This window comes from Sapajus apella, unplaced genomic scaffold, assembly GCF_009761245.1.
Source record: "Sapajus apella isolate SASKATOON/1434 unplaced genomic scaffold, GSC_monkey_1.0 scaffold155, whole genome shotgun sequence".
In the NCBI taxonomy this organism is placed as follows: domain Eukaryota; kingdom Metazoa; phylum Chordata; class Mammalia; order Primates; family Cebidae; genus Sapajus; species Sapajus apella.
In genome coordinates this window covers 423,018-434,695 of record NW_022437095.1, presented here as the reverse complement: position 1 = coordinate 434,695, position 11,678 = coordinate 423,018, and the positions used below count along the sequence as shown (strand labels likewise).

Here is an 11,678-nt window from a genome sequence, read left to right as displayed (position 1 = left end):
GTCTGGGAGAGCCACCGGGACACTGGAGCAGCGGGGCAGTTGGCCGGGAGAGCCACCGGGACACTGGAGCAGTGGGCAGTTGGCTGGGAGAGCTACCGGGACACTGGAGCAGTGGGCAGTCGGCTGGAGAGCTGCCTGGCATGTTGTTGTGTGGCAGGGCAGGTGCTCACCCATCATCATCCCGGGTGCAGCTGTGTTCCATCTGCTCCTGGCCCTTTCTTTCCTGTTCACCGGGGTATTTCCTCAGCTGCAGGGAGCAGGCTGTGGAGGTGACTCCTCTAGATGCTGAGCACGGGACAGAGTGGGTGGAGTAGCTTCCTCCTCACACTGCCACGTTCCAGGCTGGGCTGGGAACCACAGGGAGAACAGTGCATTTGCTGTGCTGCCTTTTCAGGGGATTCCAAGGCTGAGCGTGTGGATGGGGTCGGTTTCTGCTCTGTCCTCGTCGGTGGAACAACCCACCCTCTGTGCAGCAGAAGAGGGGAACTTGAGTCGGCCAAGCCCCCTAAGCTGGATGCCTCTTCCTCTGTCATTCTGCTCTCAAGAGAGTTGAAGTGAAATGGCTGGGGATGTGCCTGCCGGTTAACCGGGTCTCCTGTGATTGATGGGCCGGGACAGGATTTCCAGGCTTCTGGCACCTTATTTCCTCTACAGATTGTTTTTATAACGTTTCCTCAAAACCACATATTTTTCTCTCTGGTGGTGGTGGTACAGGAGTTACAGTCTATAGGAGAAAAGAGTGAAACTGACTTCACAGCCAGCATTTGAGGCAGCAACGCGTCCATGAGCTCCAGAGCACATGTGCATGTGGCTGCCTCTGTGCTTCAGATTTTGGACATCCTTTGTAAAATGGGTTAACGAGGCATTTCCAAAAGTGACCAATCGGTCTCTGCAGTGGGCAGCCAATGGCTGCGGGTGTGGAGTGCCCAGCATACATAACGCTGCACACAGCTTCAATGTTTCTGCAGAAACCAACCCTTTGTTGGTGCTGGCCAGCTAGCTAGCTAGCTAGCTTCGAGAACACTCATCGATGGGCGGACACGGATTCCGTGTCATATTGTTTGTGGCTCCGTGTTCAGACATGGGCCTTGTGTTCCGTGGGGAGACAAGAACCCGTGTTGTGAGCCGGTGAAGGTGGCCGCAGAGGCAAAGGCTGCCCCCCATCAGTGCCCATCCTTGACTAGGAAAAGCAAGTTGACTGGCTCATGTGTACATCCTGATAACTTCTCACTCGCTTGCTATATTTTTATTAAAACTTGAGTTTTTTAACGCTTCTAGGAATTATGATTTCATCAGTCTTAGAAGAAAATACCACAGATTCCAAAAACATTAGCAGCTAATGAGTATTCTGTGTGCGCCGGAGCTTGTGATTGGGAAAGTCCTCTGTGTGTTGATGAGGTGGCTTTGGCCTGTGACTGCACTGGCCCCGGGAAAGGCACTGCTGCTGTGCCGCCCCCTTGCCATCTGCGAGCTGTTGGATTTAACGTGTGGATTCTTGCCTCACCACAGCACCTTTCTCACCTCCTCTGGGTTTCTGCAGGCTTTGTTCTTTGGCTTTTTCCCTTGGCCTTCATCACTTATTTTTTCAAATACACTGTGGTGGTTTTAAAATCCTTGTGACCGACAGGCTTATTGGAAAATGTCTCATTAATGAAGAAGATGCCGATTGGTGCTGGTGTCGGCCATCCTGGCCCCGGCAGCCACAGGATCCGTTGTTGATTGAGTTAACAACTGCCCCCGCTGCCAGGGTTGGCTTCCTGTGGCAGCCCGTGGCGATGAGGTGGCCGGGGTCTAATTCTGGACCCCAGCCGGATAAACCAAGCAGGAAGGGGCCAGAAACAGGTGTATGTTTAACATATTGAGTTTTATGTGATGTAAGTGCTGTGGGTTTTTGTTCGAGAGCTGGGGTGGAACTCACATTGCATGGTGTGCAGTACTTGTTTTTAATATTCCAGTGATAAGGCAAACAAGATACCGTGATGACTGTGTCATCTTGAGCACCATTGAATGATAAACTCTGTCCACTGAGACCATGCTGAACTTCTTTTTCCTTCTCTTGCAGGTGACATCACACAAAAAGGATATGAAAAGAAGAGGTCAAAGTTAATTGGAGCCTACCTGCCACAGCCTCCGAGTACGTAACCCCGATGAGTAGCATGAGTCATCTCGTTTCTCGTGTTCAATACATCGTGCCAAAGAAACGCCTGGAGGCGGACGTTCTGTACTCCTGAGTCTGTGGGAGAAGGCGCCTGGCCTTAACACTCCAGGCATCTAATTCCTTTAACAATCACACAGGCTGTGGGAATGTCTAAGGCACACGGGATTTTTCTAATAATGTGCCTAATTTAATAGGTGTTTCCTCTATAAGTACAGATCAATATTGTGTTGATTACTTTAAAATGCTGTAATCATAAAAATACACTTTATGATTTATGATTTCAACATACTTGGTTTAGAGGGTTATTTATTACTATTGATTATGGTTTAATCCAAGGCATTTGTTGCTGACTTAGGAGGCCAAATCTAGACAGTGCTGTGATGTCCCATCTAGGACTCTGAAACCATGGAAGTTTGTTGTGTGTTGGGAGATGGTCATAAACATGCATGATGATCACTTCCCTGCCAGCGTTTCTACATGTACAGACTTGTAGCTTCTCTGCACTTGCGCTAGGTTCTGTGAATTTCAGGAGAAGGAACTTCATATTGAACTAGGATTCTAGCACCTCAGTTCCCAGGCAAGCTCAGTTCAGCCAGAAAGTGACCTTCCTTGAAAATTTGCTAGGCTCGAGGAATGGCTTAAAGCCAACGCAAGCAGTGTCTTCCTCAAACACGAAGGATAGCAACATGAATTTTAAAGGTGGAAAATGAACGCCATAGTTTTTATCGTTGAAACAAGATTTTAAAAGGTTTAAGGATACATGTGTCCACACCTGCGCAAGCCCAGTCCTGTTCTTCTCAAGGCCCTGATGCCTGTCCGGAGTCCTGTTGACGGCAAGGAGAGTTTCCTGGGGCTCGCGCTCCGGGAAGCTCGGTGTGGAGCTTCTGCCATTCGTAGTTCTGTTTTCATTTCCTGTTGTTCTTACCTTGATTTTTGAGACAGTGCTGCAACGGTGGATGTGTTCGTGTAGGCCTTGCTTAGCGGAGGCTTAAGTCAGGGAGAGATGCTGAGGAATCCGAGAGAAGGGAAGCAGAGGGCTTGGCGGACACACAGGGGTGCGAGGCTTCAGGTGGTGCTGGGCGATCCCCCGATGGCCTGCGCCCCCTCCCTCATTCTTTTCTCACAGAGCCATGTGGTGACAGCTGCCCAGCCCTGTCTCTGTGAGTTCCCCTCTGCAGGTGCCCTCATGTCCTGTGGAAGGGTGGGGGGCTGACCGTAGGCTGTGGACACTGTTGGTTTTAACTTTTGTGCCTTGCCGAACAAAAGTGAAACAGAAGCAGTTCCCTGCTTCCCAGGACGGTTCTCCAGCGCGCTGTGGTGCCCGCGGTGGCCCTGGCCTTTGCTAGGCTCAGAGGGTGGCCACGCCGTGTGGTCCCCTTGGTGGTCTGTGTGCTGTTCTGCATGGGGTCGGCAGCTCTGCTCAGCGCTGTAACAAATTAAAAAAAAACTAAAGTTTGAATTAATTAGTTTTTTTTCAACTTGTTACAGCAGCAAATGGAGCTGCCGTGGTTCGGTGTAGACTGCAGCACAGTGAAGGAGCACCGAGAAGAACATTCCGCTCTGCTCACATCGGGGTGTGTGACGTCCGAGAAGCCGCGGCCCGGGAGCGGGTGGCCAGCACCGCGGGGAACCGGCCTCTGTTTTACTTTCGTTTCGGTGAGCGCTGCTTTGCTGAGAGCCAGCCCCACAGCAGTGACAACATTTGAAAAGGGGCCACTGTCCAAGTGCCATCCTGTATAGGCCCGTAGGGCGTGGCCTGAGCCTGAGGGTCCCATTCATTCTCCAGTGAGCTCCAGCCAGGGCACTCTGCAGGCCCCGAGCTCACTACAGGCTGGCTCTGTCCCTGAGTCAGGGCCCAGTTCTGGGTTTCCTGTTAAAGTAGAATGTTGCTTTCACAATTCCACTTTCTCAGTTGGGACACCACTTACAAAACAAGAAGAATGCATGACAAATTATAAAGGTGCTCTTAAAGTCACTGGTCTTCTTACAGTCAAAGACCTCATTAAAGGATGAGCTATTAAGTCTTGGCCTCTGAGATCTGCTAGAGGGAGTAATTTTGGGATTTCCATCCCGAAGAGCCAAGTTAGGGTTTTTGAAATAGAAAGACCAGTCAATCATAGAGTATGTTCTTAGAGGTAAGGATTCTGTTCAAAGGTCAAAATTATTTTGGTGGATAGTATTTGGAATATAGGAATTTCATGAGGCAATAGGGGAGTTCAATGCATTTTCCAATAGAATGAAAAAATCATATTCAGGTTGAATTTTTAAATTCATGTTCATGGTTATACTTCAAAATGTGGTGTTTTAAAATCATGTACAGGGCCGGGTGTGGGGGCTCACGCCTGTAATCCAGCACTTTGGGAGGCAGAGGCAGGGGGATTGCTTGAGCCCAGGAGTTTGAGACCAGCCTGGGCAACAAAGGGAGTCTCCATCTCTACAAAAGAAGAAGTTAGTCAGGCATGATGTGGTGTGCCTGTGGTCCCAGCTGCATGGGAGGCTGAGGCAGGAGGATCTCTTGAGTCCAGGGAGTCAAGGCGGCAGTGAGCTATGATTGCGCCACTGCACTCTAGCCTGGGCGACAGAGTGAGACCCTGTCCCAAAAAAAAATCGGTAAAATCAAGTCACAGAGGCAAACTTTATTATTAAAATTGGCCATCGGGATCTCAGAAGAGGATACCCCTGCCTTGTCTCCCAGCCTCCACCACCTTCCTCCTCTCCAGCCCTGGCTGACGCCCTTGCACCCTCAGGAGCAAGTGGCAGAGTTGATGAGAAGGCGACAGCACTGGGTTTAGCCATGAGGACCATTTCAGAATTTATCTGCTGGAAACGTGAGGAAGCAGGAGGTGGGATGGCACAGGCCACCTGATTCAGGCCCAGACACTGGACTCAGGAAGAGGGGCTGGGGTTCCAGCCAGGCTGCGTTCCCCTGCCGACCTTCATTAGGAGATGCTGCTGGTGATGAGCGAGCATACACCATGTCCGACTATCCCTGGGAAGTAGCGAGTGTTGTGATTAACATCCACCCCTTTTTACCCAACATTTATATCCGTATTTCTCCAGAAAGTATTGTAGAAGTGTTTCTAGGATGTTTGGGATGCAGGATTACGAGCTGCATTGGGAATTCCATTCTCTAGGCCAGCCAGGTGCGTCCCAGTGGCTCAGGAGGGCAGCGGCGGCATCAGGGCCCCTGGTCAGGGTTCAGAAGTCAGCGCGGTGCTGAGCGCCTGCCTAAATCTAGTTGGGGAAAAAAGTGTCAGGAGCCAGGAAGAAATGTGAGGATCGTATGTGCAGTGAAAGGGTCAGCGAGCGTGCCCGAAGATCATTTTCAGGAAGAAGACCCTGTTTAGGGAAGCTGCCCACTTGGCACCTGCCCTGTTGCGGTTCAGACCCACCCTCATCAGCGCCAGCCCAGTTAAGCTGGTAAACATAGGAAATGGACTCCACTGTCTGGCACCCTCTTCAGGGATATCTCAGTAACACTGTGGACTTTGATAGCAAGGCTCGCTGCTTTTACAGTACAAACCGTGGAGATTTAAAGTAGTAAAATTTCAGTGTGGTGGTTGTAAACACTGAAATATTCCTCACTCAGGTACAGCTCCTCCTCCTCACAGCAACTTCTTATGTGATTGTCCGTGAAACGTTTCTTGGTCTTGAGCGATTTATGAAGATCCAGTATTCCTCTCCAGGCCCAGCTTGCTTTTCCTCCAACAGCCAGACAGCTTGACCCCAGGTGCCAGTTACAAGGATTCTGTAAGGGGATCGGTGTGCACGGGACAGCCTCTCTCTGTGGGGTTGTTGTGTGAGCGGCCTCCTGTGGTCAGTGAGAGTTCAGCCCCACACTGTTTCCACCGAGACCTCGATGGCCGCCCTGGCCTGCAGGCTCGTGCTGTGCTGTCTGGCTGTTGACCCTAATCCCTGATCACAAATCCAGACGTTTCTCAGTTGCTCCCCACTCCCTGCTGCCAGGGCTCCCCAACAGCCACGCTGCTGTCTACGCTGGGAACTCTGCTCGGGCTGCACATTTGGCTGTGTCTGGGTGGTGTTGAAAGGTAAGTTCGGATGCTGTGTCCTGAGGGATTTCTTCCCTGACCCCTTGGTCCTGAGGGATTTCTCCCGATCCCTGAGTCAGATGGTCCCGGTTCCCATCTCCCTGGCGTCCTGTCCCTGAAACACCACAGCTGTAGTTGGGTGGTGCTCAGTCTCCACCCCACTCCCCGCAGTAGGATGTAAACTGCCCAAGGCCCTGGCTGCCTGCTCACAGAAAGTGGACGTTGGGCAGGTATTTGTTGAATGGATGCCACGGTGCGGGATGGAGGGGCTGAGTCTACCCGTGGGGTCAGGCTGGGGCAGCACTTGCTTGCCTTCTACCGAGTGGCCACCCCTACCATGATATGAGAATGGATGTGCAGTGTCCTGAGGGCAGATGCCACCGTGCCCACACGATGCTCAGATTCACGCAGAGCCTGAAATGGGCACCGGAGACCTTCCACTGCCTCAGGCGTCTATCTGTGCCACAGTTTTATTTTTATTCTTGATTTGGATAAGTTTAAATGGCAGATGGTAACATGTAAGTGCTAATTAATGACCGAAATGATGGAGGGCAACATGTACCTCAGTCCAGCCCAGTCAAGGGGATTTTATCATTTTTAGAACCTGGCCTAAATCCTGCTGTTCGATCCCATAAGTGCATCACATGTTCCCATGAGAACAGCTATTCTGGCCTGAGTGCTGTTGCTTGGCCTAAATCCTGCTGTTGGATCCTGTAAGTGGATCACATGTTCCCCTGAGAACAGCTGTTCTGGTCTGAGTGCTGTTGCTTGGCCTAAATCCCAGCATTGGATCCTGTAAGTGGATCACATGTTCCCCTGAGAACAGCTGTTCTGGCCTGAGTGCTGTTGCTTGGCTTAAATCCTGCTGTTGGATCCTGTAAGCGGATCACATGCTCCCCTGAGAACAGCTGTTCTGGCCTGAGTGCTGTTGCTTGGCCTAAATCCCAGCATTGGATCCTGTAAGTGGATCACTTGTCCCCATGAGAACAGGTGTTCTGGCCTGAGTGCTATCGGCTTTGAGTGGCTGCCTTGCCCTTTCGCCATGGAGAGGGCTTCTTCTGAGGCCCATTGCAGATTCTCCCGCTGGGTTTTGACAGTTGTGAGGGAGGAAGTGGCCTGGAGTTGGCATTTGTGAATCTTGCACTTTGGTCACATACGGAATGAGAACCTTTCTTACCTTTGCAGACGTGAATGCCACTTTGTTCTGTGTTCTTTAGAAGACGTGGCTGGCTGACCGTGGCCTGTTCACCTGGGCCTGCTATTGGTTGTTCTGAGGCTTCGTGTCAGCAGAGACTGTGCTTTCCGGGGGCAGGTGCAGAGCAGATCCGCATTCTTGTTCTCTCATGAGCATTACAGTCTGGTGACCCCAGTGCAGCCATTTCCTGCATGTACTGGCACAGAGACCGGCTCCTCAGCTGGGCTGCAGGGTCCGGGGAGCCTGTCCCTGGCAGGTTTCCTCCACTTAGGGGCAGGCCATGCAGTGGCTCACAGGGTGAGGTGCAAACTTAAATCCCAGAGAAGGAGAAATGAGAGTGTCTGATTGCATTGCCTGTGACTTAGCGTGAATCTTTCTAGAACAAGTTGCTGTAGTGAAAGGTGAACCACCTGTGTTCCGGGTAGCCGTGTTCCCACCGGCACTTCCCAGGGTACCACGTTCAGCTGCCGGAGACGTGTTCTGTCACACACAGTTGTAGATTTGAACCCGTGCATTTCTTGGCCTTTTTAGCAACGTTTAATAATCACATTCCTCATTGCAGATGTCAGTTGCTAGGGATAGAGGGTGCAGCTGAGCCCACACCATGCGGGGTGTCTAGGGTCTGAGCAGAGTTAGGTGTGTCTCCAGTGGGGAGGGTAGTGCCCACTTTGGAACTGCCCATGTGGGTTTTGTGAAAAATCCGAGGTGTAAGCAAAGTGCAGAAACTTGTAGCCCCGGCCCTGATGGAGAGCGTGTTGTCTCATCCAGTGAGCACGACCAGAGGTCAGGCTGGGGGATGAAGCACAGATGTCAGACCGTCCTGACTCCGGATTGCCGACAATTTCCCATGCGTGAGCTCCTAATCAAGTTAAAATATTATAATAGGAAAATGGTTGTTAAGCAAACGTATACTGATTTGTGGTAAAGATTTCAGTTCATGAAAGATGGATAGAAAGGAGGACTGCATGGGGCCGGGTACGGTGGCTCGTGCCTGTCACCCAGCACTTTGGGAGGCTGAGGCGGATGGATCACCTGAGGTCAGGAGTTTGAGACTAGCCTGACCAACATGGTGAAACCCCAGACAGAAACGTCTCTACGTTTCTGTATAAAAAATATAGAAACTAGCTGGGCATGGTGGCGGGTGCCTGTAATCCCAGCTACTCAGGAGGCTGAGGCAGGATAATTGCTGGAACCCAAGAGGAGGAGGTTGCAGTGAGCCAGGATTGCGCCATTGTACTCCAGCCTGGGCGACAGAGCAAAACTTAAAAAAGGGGTGAGAATTTGTGGGGTTGGGGCAGGTAGATTTCAGTCTTCTCATTGTGTGGTGTTCCCATCTGAGTAAATACAAAGAAACAGTTGTCCTGTTTGCTTTATGTCAAAGTTCCTGATTGTACTTACTTTTAAAACAAGTTCTGTGCTATGAACAAGAGTGTGTGATTAGGTCCTGGAGAGAATGCTTTGGGATCGATTCTGGATTCAGAAACTGCTTGGGACAGACCTGAAATACAGAACAATCCCCAGCAGTTTCACGAAGGGCCCAGAATGGGCTTCTCATGCAGGACGTTCCTGCGGAGGCCTCCATGGGGCATGGCGCGCTTGCCCCTGGGTGCCCGGGAAGGAGGCCAGGAGAGCTCTGGGAGCCAAGGCCAGCCATAGAGATGTTTATGCCTGCACCCCCAGCATGTCTGGACACGTGGTGAGTGAGAACAAGATGGGAATTTGGAGCAAGGCCTTGTCAACTTAAATCCCACATACTTTTAAAATTTGTTTTCCTCCACACATTCTTGATGATGTCTTTTAAAACCATGTTGAAAATCAGGATTTTCAGTGTACTTCTGACTATCTAAATTTAGAAATCCTGACTTTTTTCCAGTACATTGAACATCCAGAAGAACCACATGGCGCCCGTGTTGCTGGGCTCCCGGCCTGTGGAGTGCTGCTGTGTCAGAGGGTGGCAGCCCAGGCTGGCCCCATTCTGAGGGTGACTTGAGGATTGCCGTGTTGTCCACTGTCTGCTTTTTCATGATATCAGTGAAGTACCCTCCTGCACTTATTTACTAACCTGGAATTGATGGGCTGCTCAGTTCAGAGAACTCTAGTGTTAGAATTTTCCCTGGGAAATCCTTTCTTAAGTAATTGAACATTTAATTAAAATGGCGCTCAGACCTGGGACAGTGGGCATTCCACTTTGACTCAGGTCCAGGGTTTGGGGCACGAGAGATGATGCGGCTAGACAGGAAGGTGGAGTGAGGCTCAGAAGGACCCAGTTCCAGTGAAGGAGTTGGGGGCTTTGTTCTGTGATCGTCAGGACGCAAAGGAATGAAACCATCAGAGCCCTCCTGGACCAATGTGGGGAAGACAGCCCTGGGCACTGGGAGGGAGTAGAAGGCACAGTACTCTAGGCAGAGAACACGGGCCATGGACAGTGCCCAGGCAGGCCATGTGCTGACCCCAGGAGGAGACAGGTCATAGGCGATTCAGACATTTGAAGATGGGGAGCACCTGAAGGCCCTTATGCCAGGTTGCTGGGGGCCCTGGGAGAGGGGCCCATTTGCAAATGAAAAGACAGTCACGGGAGAGTGTTCAGACACCATACAAGGGTGGCACCAGGCCGCCCGCACTCACGGATCCGTTCTGCACCCGCATTTCCTTGCCAAGAAAACCGCAGAAGGAATGGTCCCGGTCTGGAGCTTTTTGTGTTGATGAATGAGTGAAGTATAAAGTGCTTAGGCCAGGCTATCACTGCTGCTTCTGTCCTAAGAAAGATTCCGGAACTTGCCCAGGATACCACAGAATCACAGGAGCCAGATGGATCGGGGCGCCAACCACAGGTGTGGGATCTCCTGTCTATGGAGTGCTGGAGTTGAGCTGGTGCCTCTCATGGCCAATGTGTGAAAGCTGAGCAGGTGCTCCTGGGAGGAGAATCTCAGCTCCATCTCAGCTGTGTGTTTGCCTGAGGAGGCCTCGCTTTTTGTCCTCCAGACTCTTGCATGTTTGGATGCAGCCACACCGTTTCCCTGGGGATCTCCCCTTCCCAGGGACCACGCCCGCCTCTCTCCCCTGACCATGTCTTCTGTCATGAGGCTTCCGATCTTTCTGTGACTGTCCTGAGAGCTGTTTTTCAACCCTTCTGGTTTATTCGTTTCCGTTTTCAAACTTTTGTTGTAAACTTTGCATTTCGACCTATGAGAGTAAGTATTCACAAGGTTGGTATGCCAAAATAGCTTTTTGATATCAGACACGTAAGTCCCATGAGAAGCCAAGCAGCAGCCTAGAACTCTGTAGACCATTGTTCGTGGGCACCAAGAGGAGGTTAGGCTTGGAGGTGATTCCAGGAAGCGTGTTTGAATGGAGTGGATAGGTGTGGGACTGAGATGGAAGGGGAAACATTGAAAACGCCAGGCCACCAGTTACGCTTGGCAACTTGAAAATGTGCGTTTATCTCTGTTTCTCCCCAAACTGTGCTAAGATGTCAGTGACTGTATAAGGTGTAAATCCACAGGACAAGAAGTCAAATAGAGGAATTTGTGATTCATCATTTAGCAGAATGGAGAAAGCCAAGATGTAGACACTGGGAAAGCTGTGGGTGCTGCAGGTGTGGAGCCAGGAGAACGGTGTCCAGAAGCAGGTGGCTGCCCCTTCCCTCCTGCCAGCCATGTGTGTTCTCTGGAGAAATTAAATAGGGAGGCTCCAGATTTGGGAATGGTACTGAAAACAGAGGCCCCAGATCAGAGCACACATGTGAAGGGAATAGCCCAGTCCAGAGGGACGAACGTTCCTGTGTTTGGTTATAAAACTGGAGAGGAAGGGGCTCTTCTTTTGGCAAGCAAAACAGCCCAGATGAAAGCCCTTCTGGGAAGAGATGTGGTGTTGTGCCCCCATAAGAAGAAAAAACTCACTTGCAGCTCCTCCAGTGGGAATAAAGAAAAGGTGATGGAAGGAAAAAAAGGAATGGATATTACCCAAAGATTATAGCATCAGTGACGTTTAGCTTCTCACCAATAATGGAAACAAAAGGCAATGAATGGAAGCAGTTTTCACCTAGAATTCCATATGTAGGTAAAAGACCCAGTCACATGGGGTAGAAAGAAAAGCACTTTCAGATGTGCCGGGGCCCCAAGTGTTCCTTCTCGTCAGTCCTTTCTGAAGAAGCCATTTGAGGTGCTCCTTTAGGATGGTAGAGTAGAGGGGGCATTGAGGAGCATGAGAACAAGTGACCAGCACGGTGAGTGTCCACAGCTGGTGGGAGGAAGGGCATGGCCCAGTGACTGTAGCA

At 50.8% G+C, this 11,678-nt stretch overlaps 1 protein-coding gene across 6 annotated transcripts in view; it reads left to right on the top strand.

The window, feature by feature from the left end:
- Positions 1-402: 402 nt before the first annotated feature.
- DIP2C (disco interacting protein 2 homolog C) overlaps positions 403-11,678 on the top strand; it is a 183,871-nt gene continuing 172,595 nt past the window's right edge. Inside the window, exons 1-2 of one of the 6 annotated variants that reach the window (XM_032266146.1) lie at positions 403-2,134; positions 3,650-3,814. The gene's annotated coding sequence lies outside the window, so the exon portion shown is untranslated. Of the gene's footprint in view, positions 2,135-3,646; positions 3,815-11,678 lie in introns of all 6 variants that reach the window. The other 5 variants (XM_032266147.1, XM_032266149.1, XM_032266152.1 and 2 more) reach the window with 5 other exon arrangements.